The 21,041-nt window shown below is 36.8% G+C and overlaps 1 protein-coding gene across 3 annotated transcripts in view; it reads right to left on the reverse strand.

Moving 5' to 3' along the window:
* grm3 (glutamate receptor, metabotropic 3) overlaps positions 1-21,041 on the reverse strand; it is a 74,122-nt gene that overhangs the window by 51,207 nt on the left and 1,874 nt on the right. For 2 of the 3 annotated variants that reach the window (XM_028449617.1, XM_028449615.1), the window contains exons 2-3: positions 19,934-20,009; positions 7,503-7,562 (exon numbers count right to left, since the gene is read on the reverse strand). The gene's annotated coding sequence lies outside the window, so the exon portion shown is untranslated. The remainder of the gene's footprint in view (positions 1-7,502; positions 7,563-19,933; positions 20,010-21,041) is intronic. The other variant, XM_028449616.1, reaches the window with a different exon arrangement.

Here is a 21,041-nt window from a genome sequence, read left to right on the forward strand (position 1 = left end):
CGAGTACACTCTAAATCCCTCTAGTAGTACTAGTAGACTGTTTTTAGTCTACTAGTAGTACTAGTAAAACCAAAATATTCACAGCAAATGTTAATTAGTCCAAACTGCAAAATCTAGTAAATAACCTGCAAAAACCCGTCACTTGCTCAAAATGGATGGTCCATTCCTCAAAAACAAATATTCATGTAACTGCCAGTGTCATCAAAATGAGAAGTCTTGACACCATCGTTTATGAACAAGATAGTCAAAAGGCTTTGTCATGTTTTCATTATGTTTTCATTATTCTCTCTGTGTTTTCCAATACAAAAAAAAAATGTCAGAACTCAGTGATATAACCTGATACAATGCAGCACTATACACTACTTGTACAGCCATTTGAAAACTACAGTGAAGTTACACATTGCTGTAGTTAGGGGAGTAAGTGAGTACAGGACACTGAATACGTACGTTTCACATTTTTACTGTATATGTTCTTTGCAATTCTACATCATTGTGCAAAAAAAAACCCACTACAGTCACTTATTTAGAACAAACATAAGAAACACCCTTTTGGTAGAGCTGTGCACAAATGTGAACAATATACTGTAACAGTACATATTCTAACTGAACATAGCTAAATCATTCTGGTCACATATTTTCATCTACATCACAGCAGATATCATCCCTTGTTCAATTTAGGAGACACTTCCAGGAAAAAATGATAAAGAAAGGTATAAAATTTGCTTGGCAGAATTTGATAACTAGGTAAACAATTTTGTATGTAATGACTCAAGCAATGAAATGAAGACGAATAGTTTTGTTGGGAACGACCATTCAGCATCCATAAGTACAGTTCATTTTGACTGACCTGACATAAGCAAATGATAATGTTATAAAACAGCAGATAATTGTATGAAAGCAACTGATTGCAACAATTTGTTCAGAGAAAGAATAAATTGCTACTATTATGAGCACAAATGACTAAATGTTGTGGAGGTTGAACTAATAGTTATGAAAACTTTCATTCTGATCCGAGAAAAGTACCAAAGTGACTGAGAAAAACTGTAATGTAGATGAAGTAGGAGGGATTAGAACCAAATCCAGCTGTCTGATTGGTTGGAATACTTTCAAAAGCCAATGGCAAGTCTGAAATTACTTCCCCTGCTTCCTTATTAACATATAATTGTAACCATTGACACTTTTTGCTTCACTAGTAAAGTCTACTTGTTATTAGTAAATCTACTGTATATTCAGCACTAGTAGAGCTTAATAATGGTTGATATCATATTTATGCATTAGGCCTTAATTTGCTTTTCCCTTATTAGCATATAATGCTAACTAGTAGTATTAGGAACATGTTATACTTCTAAGTACTAGTAGATTTTTAATTAGGTTAATATCACATTTAAGGTCAAACAGCTTTCTATACTAAGAACCCTGGATTAAATCTAATCTAATATTCTTCTTCTAAATAAACTCCTGTCCTTGTGAAACTGACTTTTTCAAGGTTTTTTCAATCCAAACCTGACAGAAGAAAATTTGACATGTACAGTAAAAATAAGGCTTTTTTTTTTTCTTCTTTCCAACATCTCTTTGAAAAATGTCCTGTTTTCCTCTGAAACAACAGCTGCAGTTCCTGGAAAACAACTCTTTAAAAGCAAATTCACAAATGTATTAGAGGCCACTCCACAGAAGGGAAACGTTTCTAATGAGCACGGCTGCAGTCTAGAGCTGTGTTTGTTTTCAGCGCTCACATTCAAATCAAAGCCAACAATCATGTAGGTTACCAAATACAAAGCTCTATATTTATGTAACAAAAGCCTCCATTTGTGCTCACTGTGCCACTCTGAGTGCACACTGCACTGCAAAGGCAGTTATTCAAGTCAATTTACTTGAAATATGCCGAATAATGTCTGAGCTTTGTTATGAAATGTGTTGGAAGAAATAAACACAAACATTAGTAACCAGATCTTTGTTGATTGCAGGCTGATTCCCAGCTATGTTTGTCTTTAAGTGCTGAAAAAGAAATTAACTCACAGATGCAGTTGAGCTAAAATGACACACAATCACATAATTACCTACTGGGAAAATGAGTCTGATTGTTGGAATTATTAAATGATTTTTGGTCCTCCTGCAGCTCAAATTCAAACAATTTGAAATCAATTTTTACAGAGAAGGTAAAAACTGCTGGGAATGAAAATTATTATTGACAGTAGCTGTGTTTCCATTACCCTTGAAAATGTGCAAAATCTAAATAGTTCAATAAAAACTGATAATGGAAACGCCTGAATAAAAAAAATAAATAAATAAATAAAAGAAAAACACTAAAATGTCTGTAATATCTGTGATAACTGAAGAAATTTGAAATACATTTTTTCATTACAATTACATCATCAATTATCCATGCTCAATTGCAACTCAATTATGATTTCAATGGGCATCATTTTGTCCAATTACAATTACAATTAAAACTACAATGATTATTTTCCCCTGAAAGTCAATCACAATTATATTCTCGATTACTAAATTTCAATTACAATTACTCACAAATACTGAGCTTTTAATAAATAACCTTGTAAAACGTAACCTTCCTCTTGTGTTCGTTTTCTGTTAGCATCTCTTATGATAATGGGTCGGTATTGACCCATTTATTAAATCAGCTGTAAAATATAATAAAAATACAATCTATCATCTAAATGTGTTTTTCATCTCTTGGTTACCTTGATAGGCTTCTTAATCAATAACAAATATTGACCATAACCATAACCCTAGATTTACATTTTTGTAATGATAAAATAATCCTCGAGACGGGTAGTGGAAAAAGTTGATATAAAATACATTTTGATAATTGTTAACTACCTATGTGTAAGACAAAGAACTGTAACATGGTTTCCAAGCTTTACATTTAAATAGCAAACAACAGTTTTTATAGAATTTCCATGCCAATTACAATTAAAAAGTCAATTATCTGAACTAAATTACAATTCAACTATGATTACAACAGCAGGAATTACTATTACATGAATTATTGAATGAAGCGACAGTACGACTCATTGTGCAGGTAAAATGATGCAGAGCAATGACCGAGGCTGCAGGTAAAACTGCAACAACTTTGACCTCATTGTGTCAAATGAGATGCGGGCGTGTCAGGAGGAAACAGGATTTATGAATGCTGCCTTGCTCAGCCTTTATAAAGAATATTTTGTGAGAAACAAAGTTGTAATAAACATCAATAAATTATTAAGTGAAACATGTGCATCAGTATGTATCAACGTGAGAAAAGCTAAAAGTATTCTGTATTCTATTCAACCTCATGAAGACTTAAATCTCTGGATACATTAAAGGAGCATAGGGCAGGATCAAGGAATCAGACTCCATAGTAACAGCAGTGGTTCCCAAACTTTTTGTGCCCAAGGTAGACCAAAGGACAAGTAAAAATCTACTGTGCAAAATAGCCTTAATAACACGTGTTATCACTCATATCATGTACAATATCTGTAAATGTGCATAATTATTTACTAATGCCAAATAAAATGTGACAAAGACAAATATATTACTCATGAAATATCTATTAATGATATATATATATATATATATATATATATATATATATATATATATATATATATATATATATATATATATATATATATATATATATATATATATATATATATATATATATATATTTCATTAATAGATATTTCATGATATATATATATATAAGGTTGGTCTCTGTGTTATAAAATGAGTGCATTCAAAGTAGTAAATTTTAAAAATATATATTTTTGTGTAGTTGTATATTGCAATAATTAGGGCCCTATAAAATTTTGTTTTGTTTTTTTCCAAAATCCGTTTGATTTTTTTTCACAAATTCCATGTTTTCCACATACATTTTTTAAAATTCCATTTTTTTTTAGAAATATTAATTTTTTTTTTCAAAAAATATTAGTTTTTAAATCCTGTGAGGTAAAAACCCCATAATTAAACAAAAATGCATGTCAAAAATAAAGTAATTAAAAGGAAGATATAAGTAGTAGTGACATGGATTATTCTGACTGCTTCCTTTTAATTATTTATACATCATATAAATATGTATGAGAACAGCATTAATATCACCCAATAGCAAATTACCCACAGGGATCAATGGTTTACTGAATCTGATCAGGTTTATTGATTAAGTTTTGATCAACTTAATTTAAACTAACCTAGGACACATTAGTTATTTCACAACTAGGGGCCAGAATATTTTACAGTATCAGAAGTTATCATTAACCTACGATGTTTCAGACTCTACAATCCCTGACATAGATGGTCTCGCCCACAACAACAGAACAACTTTTTCCACAGATCTTCAGCACTGATACGTTGTTGTTCAAACCCTCTTAGCAGATGAAGCTGATTAAAGCGGACTCACGGAGCGTCGCTGAACTCGACTAGAAATGGACGAAGCTTCACAGGCACAGCAAAGTTAAGAGGGCACTGGTCGGCTCTGTATTTAGGAGTCAATGATGATTTGCGTAGTTTTTCAAGATTGGCACTTCAAACGTTTTTTTTCGGGTGGTTTAAGCGGTGTTTAATGAGGCCAGGGTGGGAGAGAGGCGGGCGGCCCTAATGAGCGGTCCCCGGAAACATTTCCCCATAAAAAAATGTTCCTTGCCTCACTGTCTGCGTTTCACACCGACTCTGTCCATTTCCGCGTTCAACAGTAGATTCCGTTTTCATTGGTCAATTTTGTAATTCCATACGTGGATTTTATAGGGCTCTAAATAATAATGCATGGTTGTCACAAAATCCCGCGGCACACAGTTTGGGAACCACTGGACTATAGGATTGACACTCAACCAAAACTCGACAGTACTCGATGGGTCAGGTTTGGACAGATATTTAGAACTGGTAGTGGGGTTGGGTCACAGAGAATCAGGACCATGGAGCAGAGAAACTGCTTTGAAGCATCCACTGTTGATGCAATCCTTTTTCTGCACAACAACATGGATTATCCTTATCTTTGATACATGGATTATGTAAATAGATCCACAGGGACTCTGTTTGTGTCTGACATTTGCTTGTTACCCTGTGCACCGATCTGATGTTGACATTAAAGTTACAGTTTGTAGAATCCTTTCTCCACTCTGCTTTGAAATCAAAACCGAAACCTAACCTCCCTTACCGTGTCTTTGTGAACGTTCTTAGCAACTTTTTTCTCAATAGAGACTAGTGACAAATGTATGGACTTTATCTTGTGTTATTGAGGGTTTTTCTAGTGTTTTAGAGACTCTGGCATGAATGCACGTATCACTCTGTAGTTACTTTCCTGAGCAGTGTCTGCTATCGTCAGCTCGTCGGAGAGCTGTGATCTCAGCTGCGCCTGACGCTCTGAGCGGACTGACAACCACCACTCTGCATCCAGACTATAAAATAACTTAGATAAGATCCTCTTAGGTCTATACACAATTTATCCCATCTGTTCTCACTCTCTCTCTGACACCAGAGTGTGGGGCAGACCCTCCACAGTCACGAGGATCCGCGAGGACACAAAGCGATCTGTTCCTCCTCAGTATGTTTGTGTCTTTTTTTTGTTGCTTCTCCACCTTGGTCTGCATTTTTCTGCTTGATTTGCCGTGTAACTGTTGTCCCTACTGCTGCGATGGAAATTTCTGCTGGAAGGTCCATCATTACACTTTTACTACCGATGGTACGTGAACATGCCTGACTTCAGTCGAGCAGCCAATAGAAACGCCCAAAATAGCTCATGAGCACACGTATTTGTTGAAAGATCTCTGATTGGCTGACATCCAGCATCACGTTCTTGGATTTCTAAATATCTTTTACAAGGCCAGGAGAAGGACATGAGATTCACTGTCCACTCAGAACACTTTGGATTACAATATACTCAAATAAGATTATGGATTTTTTTTACCAAATGGTGCAAAAACAAAATTTACATACTGCAGCTTTAAAGGTGGTTTGCAACTCTTACTATAAAAGTGACTTTTTTGTCATATTTGCTAAAGTTGTCACTATGTAAGGACATCTTTACATGAAACTAGCAGTTTGTGTGAAAAAAACAGGCTCATTGAGTCCCCCCTGCTGCTCCTGCAGCCTTTGGCAGATTGACAGAATGCACTGTGACCGAGCAAAAAGAACCAATCAGAGCCAGGATTGTGTTTGATGGACTGTCTGACAGCTGTTCTCACAGGCCCCGCCCCTTTCCTGGGCTGGAATGTCATCTTTTTTACAGTGTATGGTCTGGAGGAGTAGAAGATGGAATTGGTGATGTTTCTGCTTGAAAGGTAATTACTGCTGCTTGATTTACATTATGTTTGATTTGTAATTGTTACACTAGAACTCTGTGGTGCATGTGTTGTTTATGTGCCCGCAGCAGCCTTCGTTTGGGCTGCTGTAAGTGACACTGAGTTGTTGCTGCTGCTGTTGCTGAGGTTTGTGCACATTGATAGAGAGAAGTGCTGCAGTAATATGCTTTTAACAGTGCATGTTATATTACTGTGATGTTGCTGTCGGACAAACGTTAGCTTGTTAGCTCCTCTGCGGGAGGGACTTTGGAATGTTTTAGAGGCAGGGCAAAAGAGTAGCGGGGAGGGAGGGGGAGAGGGGGATCTGAAAGTCGCGGACTGCACCTTTAACAGTAGTTTGTTAATAAAAGCGGGCTTACCACTAAAACAAACATAAACAGATGATTTGTATGAGGAAAGAATACAGTTTTAATAGTCAGTTTCGGGTCAGGCTCGGAAATTAATATCTTAATGCCAGTCGGGTTTGGGTCGGACTTGTGTTGAACAATAAAATGCGGCCCGATCCACACTCCAACTGTGACACGGTTATTTATTTACTCGCTGTTCACGTGACTGTTTACTGCAAGACCTCCACGCATGCCTCTGTGGAACCAAACAGTAGTTTGGTCCACTGTGCTTGTCTTCTCTTAGTCTCCAAGCCGTCTTCTTCTTTATTTCCGGCAGAGTGGACGCCTTTCCAAGCTGTCGAGAATGCGCATCAGCGACATTAAACATCACGTCTGCAGAACTACGCAGGAAATTTGGGCCATGAATTGCACACAGTCTGTTTCAGGCAATACGGAGAAAATGTGTGGAAGCATTCTCTTTTGTTTAGAATGCTTCATCAACCATTAGCATTAAAAGACTTCAAACTAATCCTGCACTATGCTCCTTCTGGTAGAAATCTACGGGAAATCTCCCAACCCTTTCCAATCACACTCACCATTGACAAGCTGTTCATTGTCATTAGTGTGGACATGATGACAATGCTTCTGAAAGAATTTGGCACTTGTTGATCAGGTTTTTTGTTTTTTTTAATTTACTTTTTAGTATTTATTTGTAGTGAAAATGAATTATTTTGGAAGAAAACCTCCAAGATAAATATTGTAGAAGAAATACCTGAAGAACAGACAATGTAAAACATTTCAGCCTCAACAATCACTATACAGAATCCAGTTAGATGTTAGACAACAGTTATATTCAGAGTGAAATAAATGTTATCTGTCTTACCTGAATGTGGAAAAATAAGAGAAGACTGTAGACGGGGCATGGTAACATCACCAAAGACGCCTATGAAAAGAAGCAAAGACATGGAAAAACATGAGCTGGGTGTTCAACAGGCACAAATCCAAGCTGCTGCTAATAAAAAAACAAGCTGAACGGTGAAGGCTGATCTATGATGTAGAGACGTGGGACAGCCAGCCCGAGCTCACCCATGACCTTGCTGCTCGCTTAACGCACAGCTCTACATCTTCTGTTTTATCCTGTTTTCTTCCCTCCATCCTCCTCCACCCTCATCCCCCCACCCAGGCCTCCTGCTAACAGGCAGCTCTGCTGTGGATGACACGTCTCCAGCTGAGAGCAGCCATGCAGGGTCGATGGACCACGGTACATGGAGAGGAAAGAAGAGGAAACCATCCCAATGTGGGTGGAGAGCTTCTAATTTGCCCAATTTGTGCACATGTTTTATTTATTGCTTATCTTAAAAGGTTGGTTTGCTGATTCCTCATTAGAAGAGCACATAACACAAGCTCATTAGTGTTTTTATTTAACGTCTGAATGTGGGTGTGGCTTGTTTCCTTCCCCAAAGCAAAAAAAAAAATTATAAAACGCAGAGAACCTTTTTTTTTTCTTTTTTTTTCAAAGGTGTGATAAATTGCCAGCAAGCATTAGTTCGAACCTCAGACTCCATCGTATATGGCTGGAGTTAAAGAGTCCAAGACATTAATTATTCACTAAGTGCAATTTAGGCAGCAAAGTCTGATGATCCATAAATAGAACAGAAGGATCTCTTAGAATACCACAGCAGGACATCATACACCTTATTTACTGAGTTTTAATGTGAAAAACCAAAAAAACCCAGAGCTTGGTTGACTTTCTATAGAAAGTCTTTGATCATTATCATTATTTGAGGTCACTGTGACTGAAAGAAAACATGTCAAATCTTTTAACTATGGTAAAAAGTTTCATTAATGTTTGAAATGATGGATTTCCAAAACCTTCCAAATCACCAGAAAGCTATTTCACGATGGTATAGTTTATTTGCTCAAAAAAAAAAAAAAATGTAAAAGGTTGCAAATGTCGCCCCAAAAGTTTGTTTTGATCTCCACTATAAACAGTCAGTATGTTGACATGTTGGTAACGTTTGGTGCATTGCATCATGGGATGTGGTGTCCTGCAGACGGATGCATAGTTTTTTTTTTTTACCTCATTCTAATTTCTTGCGTTTGCTCTGGGGTTCACACAGAAATATCTGAATCTGATTTGATTTTTATTTGAACTCAAACTTCAAAATAAAACAAAATAAATAAACAACAAAAATAGAACCAATCAGGGTCGAAACAGTTCAAATACATATGCATGTTAAACATACATACTGTATATGATCAGTGGTTCGATAATAATCAACACAACAAAAAAGAAATGAAAAAAAAAAGTGCAACATCCATTACAGTAAAAACAAAAAACCCCAAACATCTGAATGCATGATCTTTACAGACCACACCACATGAACAACACACCACATGAACAAAATACACTTACAACTACTGTATATATCCACACAATCCATCCCACAATAATCAACACAAACATAACACAGCACCTCAGAGTGAGGTGATATCACTGGGAATACTGGGACCAAACTATGGAACAAAAATGGAGTCAAACCAATCACTGTCCTTTTTGTCTGGAGAAGAAACACAAGAAATCACAGTAAAAACACTTCTATCCCACAATGCAATGCACCAAACTTTACCGACATGTCAACACACTGACTGTTTATAGTGGAGATCAAAACAAACATTTAAGTGGCAAATACAACTGTTTACATCTTTGATTCATTGATCTGTGAGGCCTAGCTTGTCTTTATTTGATAAAAATATGTCGCCTCCAGACACAAAAGCTATTTAGTTTGTAAGTGCTCTAATATTATGTACCACTGTGGAATAATAAGCACGGTCCACTACAGCAGAAGCTTTATTGTATTTTTGGAGAAAAAAAGGGAATTATTTGTGTTTCAAGTTTAAAAACTAAAAAAAAAAACAAATGCCTCAAAATCTTGATCTATCTTTATCGCTCAGATTCTGAACATTTTGAAGAAATCACTTTGTCTCAAACACTGTTGTGTTCAATGAACCAGAACTTAAAGAAATAACCAGTAGATAATTCCACATCGTCGACTGCATCAAATTTATCTTTCAGCTCCCACTGAATTTTAATCAGATGTCTCCGTCTTTATCGTCTTCCCAGTGAGCAGGATCCAAGTTCCACTAACTCATCGGCTGTTGGCACCATTTAAAAATGGCTGTTGGTCCTAAAAACAGAACCGCCGTTGGGGGAAAATGGGCAAAAGCATTCATCAAAGCCTTGTTTCATCACTGCAGAAGGTAGAGAATTAGCCCCTCTGTGGACGGCATCTATCAAAGGAAGAGTGGTGTAATGACCCTGGGAGACGTAGCAGGGCATCAGTCACCTCTGCAGTGCACACCAGTGTCATTCATGTTCACACAGATACCAGCCTGTTGTCCCAGTGGACGGACACGAGATGTGAGGAGCACAGGTATCTGGAGTCTGACCTCACTACATTTCACACATTTTATTTTCCAAGTCTCCATATGCTGTCAAAGGTTAACTCGACATGCAGTGGAATAGTTTCCCAAGAGCTATGCATGTTTAATTCTTGCAAAAAATGTGTACTGTATACACATAAAGACAATCAGGCTGTTTGATTTAACCTCCTTCCCGACCAAAGACCATTATATTATCCTCAAAGGCATTGGGTATTCCCTACTTTGTGTGAAGGTAAACTTTCCAGCCCATTGCCCCTCAAATAAATTCATATTTATTGAACTACCGGGGAACAAGTATTATTTCATAATAAATCAAACACTAAATTAAACTAACCACCTGCATAAAAAACAAATGTAAGAGTGCAGTCGTCAAAAATACACAAAATAACCAAACATTGTTTGTAATCTGTGACAAAAAGCTTTAAAAAACAAAAAAGGAAAAAAGGAAATTAATTTTTAAAGTGTAATTGTTTCGCTCCACTTCACATGCTGACATAAATCAGTATTTTACACTTTAGCTCCACGTTACATTTAGTTCTATCTAATGCAGTTGAATAATTTAATGCTCTTTTAATTTCTGATGCGTTTTTAGGCTTCTCATTATTACTTTCTTTGTGTTTAGTTTTGTTTAGTGCACTGTACAGTTTGTGGGGAGTGGGAAGTCCCATATTGCAACTTTTAGGCATTGTTACAACATTGTTTTTTAATTAAATGTTTATATTTTTACTATATTGATGTATTTCTGCAATCAACTAAAATAAAAACTATTTAAATCTAATCTGTGGCTCTCATAATGCAGTTTATTTTGGAAAACATTTGGCTGGTAGAAAATGTGGTTGGTTTATAACTTTAAGAATCTACTAGCCATGTTGGCTGGTGATGTAAAATGCTAAATTAAAGCCCGGAACGGAATGTAGCTAATGAAGCAGCAGCTGACTGAGAAACACTTAACGCTGCTTATTACATTTTTTGTCCCAACTTTACTGAGTAGAAGCTGTGACTTAATGTGGCGTTCAAGGTCACTTTTTCAAGTAGGAGGTCTGAAATGTGCTTGGAACGCAGCATTAGAACACATTGTTAAATCTCGTTTGATCATGTGAGATTTTTGTCTAGGTAGGAAGATTGATTCTGTGTGCGTTTGTGTTGAGATTATCACACACACACGCACACACGCACGCGCACGCACACACACGCACACACACACACACACACACTACGATTGATTGATTGATTGATTAGAAGTAAACTTACAAGTTCCCACCTCTTTAAGTATAATAATTTAATTAATGTGGTTGGAGCCACAAGCAGGGCAATTTACAACAATCTGATGGCAACAATCAGCACAACAATCCCAGCTAATTCCAGCTGCAGCAGGCCGACAACGCAACGACGCACTCTCAATGCACCAATGCGCCTCTGCACCAGTGAAACACAAATCTCCCTCCAACAAGTGACAGGACACCATGTTCAGTCAGTACCTCAAATACAATTTGCCAAGTTTGGTCTGAGAAGTCACATTTTTTTTCTCTCTCTTTCTTTGTAACGTTATTCCAGTAATACACATTAGCTTGATTTAACAGATAGATAGGGTGGCCTAGTGGTTAAGGATGCTGGGCTTGTAATCGGAGGGTTGCCGGTTCAAGCCTCACCTGGGCTGTCACTGTGGGATGTTGAGCAAGTCCCATAACCCTGAACTGCTCTTCAGCCGCTGCAAATGGCTGCCCACTGCTCCTCAGGGATGGGTTAAATGCAGAGGAAAAATTCCATTAATGTAATAACATTTCATGGCCAATTAAAAGCGAAAGCCCTGATTTAATATAACAATTATAGGTGCAGTACATGAATTTCTATTTTCCAGTGAAGTATGTCAATCACTGTTGTTTTCCTTCACGTGGCAACATATCAATTTAATGGTAGAAAGATATTGTGCCTGCAATGCTACATCTGAGGGAGGGGGAAATACGAGGGGAAAGGAGTTAGGGAGGACAGTACAGAGAAGGACGAAAGCGTGCTGTTGGTTTATTGTGATGCTATTGTGCAGAGCTTAGTTCCATATGTAGAGAGAACATTAGGGAGAAAACATCCCGATGCTCAGAGTGAACAGAGGGAGTGAGTGTGAGCTTACTAGTGTGACAGAGCTATTGGACGTTGAGAGCTTCTGATTTATTTTTCTGGAGAGTTGATTTTTCTTTTTCTAGTCATCTTTTTTGGTGCTTGCCGTGGGATCGTAGAGAACAGACAAAAGTTATTCCGTCTCTGGAGAAGACACAATTAAAAAATCATAGAATTGGATTGTGCAACAACAAAAGGCCTCTTGGTTAGAAACACTACGACCTCGTTTCTGTTCATTTAGGTTAGGTAGTGATGTGTAAAAACCAATTACTGCAGTCCTTCCCTACAAATCATCAGAATTTAAATAATGCACTAACTTTCTAATTTGCGGCCATGCACACGTAACCCCTTAATTCTTTATTATCCAAAGTGTGTGACTTGTTCTTTCTGACGCAGTAGGAAAGTCCATTCCACACGAGGTTCAATCATAAAGTTTTCACTTGTATGAATTCGTAAGAGACAAAATAAAGTAAATATCTTTTGTAGTGTGTTCCTGGACAAGGTAATTGACTTCTGTGTGTGTGTGTGTGTGTGTGTGTGTGTGTGTGTGTGTGTGTGTGTGTGTGTGTGTGTGTGTGTGTGTGTGTGTGTGTGTGCGTGCGTGCGTGCGTGCGTGCGTGTGTGTGTGTGTGTGTGTGCGTGCGTGCGTGTGTGTGGCTTTAACTCATCCATCCATGCTCATTTACTGTAGGCAAATTTAACACATCTTTAACACAAGTTTGGTGCATTGCATTGTGGGATGTGGAGTCCTGTAGACGGATGCATAAAAGTGTTTTTAATTATTTTTACTGTGATTTCTTGTGTTTGCCCCAAAAAACTCTTCCAAAGTGACTTCCCAACACATTTCTGATGTTTTCACTGAAAGGGTAAAACAATGGAGGATGTTGATTTTGGAGTTTACACGAAAAGATACAAATCTGAATGTCTGGTGGAGTGAAGTGATATCGGATGAAAAAACGGTGGTTTCGAGCCACCTCATCTGGTAAGGAAACCCAATAAATTACAGTAAGAATGAAGGAAAACACTTCTTAAATGTCATTCTGGGGATTCCCAATCCCACAATGCAATGCAGAAAACTTTGCCAAAGTTTAAGGAACATGACTATTTGTCAACAATTTCAACCTGTGACATTTATTTGTGAGTAAATTATCCTGTTTTTTTTTATAATGGTGTTAAAAATAAAGATGTTGAAAATAAAGGTGTTGAAAATAAAGGTGTTACTAAGACGATATAATTCACAATCTATTTCAAACGTTAAAACGTTTTTCTGGTTGTTCTTCTTTGGTGAGGGAGGAGTGGTGACAGGCAAATAGATTATGATGATTGGCTAAAGGTGGATTAAGTAAAGTTGGTAGGCCAATCAGGGCCAGAGTTAAAGTATGTGGGTGTGGCTACAAATATCAGAGCATAGTAAACAGCTACAGAGAGGAAAATGCAACAATTAAGATTCTTTAATATAAAACAGTGAAGTGCGGAGTCACTAAGATTGTAGCAGTATTAGTCCACGTGCAGAACTGGTGCAGACCGCTCTTATTTAAATGAGTGTTTTATACATGTGTTGAACATAGAGAGTGAACATGAGCGCGCAGAAGCAAAAATAAAAATGTGAAGCAGCAGAATTGGATGTGTTAGTAGAGGATACAAATAAAAAATAGATGAATTACAGCAGGTAGATAGATAGATAGATAGATAGATAGATAGATATTCTTTATTCATCCCGCAGTGGAGAAATGTGCGTGGATGTGACTGTGAGTGATGGATGGGTGCATGCGCGCGACTGATTGTGTGCGTGTGAGTTAGACAGTGACCTGAGGAGGAGGAGCACTTCCAGCTTATTTTCTCTTTCTTTCTCTCTCACACACACACACACACACACACACACACACGCACACGCACACGCACGCACACACACACACACACACACACACACACACACACACACACACACACACACACACACACACACACACACACATTGCCTTTTTTTCCATCTCCGCTGTGTTTTTTGTCCACATTTACTGCAGTGGTGATCTCTGCATGTGTGTTTGCACCTGCTTTCCAGTCGTACTATTTTCTGGTGCTAAAACAATCACCGCAAACAGTTCCAGATTTCATGAATCACATTGTTCCCCATGCATACAATTATTTACATTTCCTCCTCCCATATTTTTGCTCCCGCTGGAAGATCTGCCTACTCTGCATATTCATTGGGGGGAAACGCGCTAAATGGATTCAGGGCATATTGGGAAGCGCAGTGGCGGCACACTCCTGATTCCCTGGGCTTTGAACTCGTTATTAGCGAGTAGAGTGACATTTGCTCATGAGTTAATACCCCATAACCTTTAGTAAATCTGCCCCTAAATGTATTATTGTTGAAACCTTTAGTAGTGAACAACATACTTTGAATTAGCGCCTGCAGTTTGTCTACCAGTGATGGTTAGGTGACGTCCAATGAATAATACATTAGATGAAGTGCCTATCTATGTCGTTCTACTCTATGATGCAACTGGCTCGCAGAACCCACTTATTTACAAATTTGAATGCTTTAAAAAAAAAAGTAATGCAAAAATGTCTGTCCCTGGTTACTTATTACTTTTATGAATAAATAATTGAGTTACTAACACAATTACTTTTTGGGGAGAGTAACTAGTAATTATAACGAATTACCATTTTGCAGTAATTGTCCCCAGCGGCTCTAATTTTCTGCTTTGATTCAAATTGATGGATTTGTTTTTATTAAATGCATCTGCAGTTCATAAGGTCACCAGGTGTGTGGACTGAGGAGTTTTAGATCTGTGGCTTTTCAGGGAGTTTACAGCAGTCGATGACAACTTCCTGTGCCTATAACACGATAATAAACTTCCTGGAAATGATTTCCTAGTAATTGTCAGTTGAGATTGTGTGTGGCAGTTCTTAGAAGAACAGGGAAAACCAAAGGATTTCATGGGTTTTTATGCAGGAGAAAAAAAAGAGCTTTGTTTACATGTCATTCCGGTTTTTTCCCCATTGGATCCCGAGCAAATGTGGTGCACAGGAATGGTTTGTTTTCCCGCCAGAGCTTCAGCTGCCGCCAGGCTATATTTACATTGGACATGTTTGAGTATCATGCAATCCCTTGTGAGATTACGCTGGTTCTAAAAAACTAATTCACACACGGATTCATACGAGTGTTTTATTAAAATACAGCTCAATTCTGTATTTAAACATCAGATGTTTCAGTTATTCCAGATGAATGAAACACCTCAGCCATCCTCTTGTTTTGAGAGGTATCACACATTCTCTGAAACGGTGAAAAAAGCTCTTTACACCAACGAACAGGGTGTAAAAAGAAAATCCCACGTCACGTTACAGCTCATACTTCTATTTTCTACACAAGGATCACTAAACTAGGCTTTACATTTCACATTTCACATTTCAGTTACAAGTGCTTTGGGCTCCTGAATGCACCTAAATGAAACTCAAGCTACCAAAATAACACAATCCAAACTTTTTTCCAACTTTAAGGAACTGGCATGTCCACCAGATAAGATGTATAGCAGATATTTTGGTATATTCTCAGAGAGTAGGTGGAGCTGTATTACTATAGAAAATTTCTGTTTCCTACGTGGTGTAGTACCTGAGATATTGGAAGATGAAAATAGAAAAAAAATGAGGACGTGCAAAAATGTACACACACCCTCTCACTACATTGGCCATATCTAAAAAAGTGTACATCCGATCTGAATGACCCTACGGTGATATGATAGTTGTTTTTAAATTCATTGTCAGTGTTTCAGATTTATGAAAATCTTTATGAGTTGGTGTCTACGTCATGATCGAGCCACCAACTATGTGGATTTGGTCTCTTTTATAACTTCAGCTTTGAAATAGCATTCTGAAATGGAATAATAAATCGAAATGTCTCACATGCATGTTTCGGGACAATATCAAGCATTTACATGAGATTTTTCAGCAGAAAATGAGTGACTGAAAGTGTGACTAACAAATGGATCTGCTTGGTTTCAGTGTAAAATATAAAAACAGTAGTTGACTCTAATAACCCTATTCATCATGTTTGGTACAATTTCTGGATGTTTAATAGACAGTAGTAGGGATGTAACGATTCACTCAACTCCTGATACGATTCGATTCACGATACTGGGTTCACGATACGATTCTCTCACGATTTATTTTACAAAATGGGACTGTATATAAATGACTGAAAAATATTCCTTTATTTTTTTTGGGAAAATACTATACTATTTTTCATTGTCAAAAGAATCCCTTGATAAACTATTCAAAACAATGCAATTTAACTAAAAATAAATCTTGAATGAAATAAATAAAGAAATAATACAAATGAAGAAGAAGCTTATTATTTAAATTCTGGTTCTATAGTAAACAATACAAAACTGCTTAATAGTTCTTTTTCTTTTTAAAAGTGCAACTGAAAATGTATTTTGTGCCTTAACAATTGGACTTAAAAAAAACAAAAAAAAAAACAGTCATTTTACTGTATTTAGGTCAGACATTTGTTTGAACCAGCAGAGGGCGCTGGTAACCCAGTGGTCGGTTGGCATGCAGATATCTTGCAGTGAAGAAGAGATGCTATGCTAGCAGACAGAGTTAATAGAAAAACGTGACTTTTACAGATATTCACGTAATATCACAGATATTCTTTCGGTGCTAAAGGGGTAAGGAATCATTTATGAATATGTTTAAGAGTAGAAGATGGCCAGAAAGAAAGTATAAGCAGATTTCGCTCGCCGCCAACACTTCTGGGTAGCGCCCTCAGCTGGTTAAAAAAGTACTGCGATTCAATTTTCAAGATTCAAGATTCAAGATATTTATTGTCATATGCACAGTAAAACCAGACAGTTGCACCACACAATGAAAATCTTATTTTGCGAGTCCTCCCTTTCACAGTAAAAAAAAAAGCAAACAAAATGAAGAGGTAGATTAAAAGAACCCAACTATTCCCAATTAAAGATAACTAGTAATACTAAATACTAAGAATACTAAAATACTAGACTATAATAATACTAATAATAAAATATAAAATATACAAAATATACAAAATATAAAGTGAGCATGTGATTGGCAGAGTAGCAGTATACACATTTTTGATTCTAAAGTGCGATAGTGCGTTGTTGCAGATTTGCAGGGGAATGGCATTAGTGCAATTGTCAAAATAACAGTTATTACAATGCACAGCATCAATGTGAATCGTTATACCTATGAATCGATTTTTAACTGTCTTACGATTAATCGTTACATCCCTAGACAGTAGTCATTATAAAGAGGGAAAGATGGTAAACAAAAGTGAAACAGAAAAGGGTAACGTGCTGCATAATTCAGTAAACCCAGAAACAGAATTGGAGAAATTTCTGAGAAAGCAGGTAGAGCTGTATTACAAATGTACTAAATTTCAGTTTCCTATGTGGTGCAGTTCCTGAGATATTGGAAGCTGAAAATGGAATAAATCCACACACCCTACTCACTAAATTGGCCATGTCTCAAAAGGTATTCCTCTGATAAAACTAAAAATCTACAGTGTGCCTATTGAATAATCACAGAACAAATTTAATACCTACGTGTGTGGGCCATTTGTTGAGATGACATGGAATGACCCATTTGTTATATATATATTTTTATTTCTTTACTATAAAAAGACTTTAAACAAAGCAGATATTAAAACTCCAGCTGCTTTATGTGATTATTGATTCATATTTTCATTCTTTATTTAAAAAAAAAAAAGAAAAAATACAGTGAGGCCACCTTTCACTTTCACACATGCACACGCACGTGCACTTGCACACGCACAAAAAGAGTTTCTCTACTCAAGATCATCATTTATTAAAGAGTGATCTCTCTGAGACACACCGTCACAGCTGTACATCCCTCTGCCCTTTCACTGCCTCATCCCCTGAGTGCACGTGTGTGTGTGTGTGTGTGTGCGAACACAGCGCACGTGGGCTCGTGCACGTCCATGTACTATGTTGGGATTGTGACGAGAGCCAAGCTGTGGAAAGTAATGACCAAAGTGTCACAGTGTAACCAACAGATGGAGCTCAGCGAGAGCATTTCTATAAAAACACAAAAACCAACAACTTGAAAAAAAACTTCAAGATGCAAGAATCAGATTCTCTACCTAGGGGCCGTGATGGGAGGCGGTCACCAGATGCCTTTACAAAACTAAAAATATTTTCTTCACAATTTGAGCCCATTTTTGCGTATAACCTATTTTCATCACTTGTTCTTGCCATATGTTTGCTCATTTTAATGCATTTCTGCTACATTATTCCCATTTCTGCCACTTCTTCATTAAATATCAATAACTTTTCTACACATTTTTTCCTACTTTCAAAATATTTTGGGAACTTATAAACCCTTTCCACCACTTTTTCCACCTAATATCGCATATTGTTATTGTCACTTTTAACCACATTCACCATTCGTCATGCCCATTATTTGTCAGTTTAACTAACTGTTCCAATATTCACACTTTGAACCTATTTTAACACTTTTTCTGTCCATTTTTGTCCAATCTAATTTGCTACTTTTTACCAATTTCTGTGGGTTTTTTTTTTAATATCCCATTTCACCACCTTTTCCACCATTTTTGGTCACTTTTAACCCATTTTATGTCTTTTTGCTACATTACTCCCATTTCTGCCACTTCTCCATCAAATTTCAATGCCTTTTCTGCACATTTTCACCACTTTCAAGACATTTTATAAACCCTTTCTACCACTTTTCCACCTAATATCACAAATGTTGATCAATTATAGTCACTTATAACCTCTTTTCACCATTTTTCAGGCTTATTTTTTGCCAATTTAACCACATTCACTATTTGTCATGCCCATTATTTGCCAGTTTAAACTAATTGTTCCCACTTTTTTCTGAATCTTTTAAGTCAACTAAGCCAATGTTGACATGATGGAGCCTTTTTTTTTACCACTTTTTCTGTCTGTTTTTTCCCACTCTAATGTGAAACTTTTAACCAATTTCTGTGGTTTTCAAAATCCCATTTCACCACCTTTTCAAAGATTTTTTTTTTTTATCACTGTTAACCCATTTTAGTTATGATTAAAACAATCATTTACATATTTAGGATGACTACTGTGGCACAAATAATACTAAACTTACTGGATAACAGTGGATATTATTCAGATGAATAAATAAATGTGATTATCACAGATTCATAGAACAATGGACCATAATTTTACTAACTTTATGGATGGACCCCAAAAATCTCTCCCCTTTATTCCCCCTTATGGATGGCCCTGTCTCCACATGACTGTTCTTCAATGTTCATGTCTGTGTTCAACCACCTTCAGGTACAGTGGGGGTCCCTGGTCTCTGGGACCTTTATTTTGGGAATCGTGGTTTGAAAAGGTTCAGAACCACTGGTTTAAATAACCACAGAATAAAATGTAAACCAAACTGACAGCAGAGAGAGTGTACAGTGAGAAAATAATTCCTCACTTTATATATATTTTGTAAAAGATCAACATTGTATTTTTTGGTGTTCATTTATTTTTTAATAAGCTATTGCTGTTCGTTTGGAGGAACATGGGGGGAGCTGAGCCAATCTGAGCTGACGTTATGCAGAGGCTCTGCAGGGACACATACAACTCTTCACACTCCCAGCTTAACCCAACGTTTGTTCACCTCAACCCCGCAGATAACCTATATCACATGTCCCTGCACCAATGCACTGCTTCCGTTTACGTCCGCTTGAATAAAATGAGAAAATTCTTGGTGTGAACATACCCGGTGCTGTCAGTGTTTCAAACTCCTTATGGATCCACTTCCACTAGTTCCCATTGTTTCATTGTGGTCTTTTTCACTGTTAGAAAACACAGACACTACAGTCAGTTCTGTCAAGAAGTCAACATACGCTGATGTAACAACTCCTACTGAGAAAAGGAAGAGGATGGTGACTTCCTGTTGTAGATCAAAGTCGATAAATAAAAGCACAACAAAACAATTTGATTGGATTTAACCTAAACAAATCAGCACCTCGAACAGCAACCTAAAATCTCCTAATGGAACTTAAATATGTATCATGCACATAAAATATTATGACTCTAAGATGTAAATCCTTTGTTTAATCAAAAATTAAATGGGTTAAATGTGACCAAAAATTGGATAAAAGTCTGGAATTAGAATTAATTAGAATTAGAGTGGCCAAAAACGGACAAAAAAAGTGTTAAAAAATGGTTCAAAGTGTCAATATTGGTTTAAAAGTGGCAGAAGTGGGGCAAATAATGGGTGTGACAAATGGTGAATGTGGTTAAATTGGCATAAATAAGCATAAAATATGGTGAAAAGAGGTTGAAAGTGTCAATAATGGGTCAACATGTGTAACATTAGGTGAAAAATTAGTGGAAATGGTTCATAAGTACCAGAAATTTCTTGAATGTGGAAAAAATGTGCAGAAAAGGCATTGACATCTGATGGAGAAGTGTCATAAATGGGAATAATGTGTAAAATCCGTTAAAACTAGCAAAGATATGGTGAGAAAAATTATGAAAATAGGTTAAAATATGGCACATTTGGTGTAAAGGGTAAAAAATAAGCCAAAATGGGCTCAAATTGTTCATATTCATATTCTTAGTTTCTTGAAAGCAGTTGGCGACCCCCTGCCAGGGTCTTGCAATCCCAAATGGGTTCCCGATCTCAAGGTTGAGAACACCTGATCTAAAGGATCTAATCTATCACTCACTGAACCTTCATGAAGCTTCATTGATTTTTATAGTGAAAAATATCAAAGCAAACGCTTCTGGTTAAATGGGCGTATATATTTATTTTCTTACATTTTGCTTTTGCTGTATGAAGGAAACACACACTAATACACACGCACACACACAAGCACACA

The sequence above is a fragment of the Gouania willdenowi genome, chromosome 6, assembly GCF_900634775.1.
Source record: "Gouania willdenowi chromosome 6, fGouWil2.1, whole genome shotgun sequence".
Lineage (NCBI taxonomy): Eukaryota > Metazoa > Chordata > Actinopteri > Blenniiformes > Gobiesocidae > Gouania > Gouania willdenowi.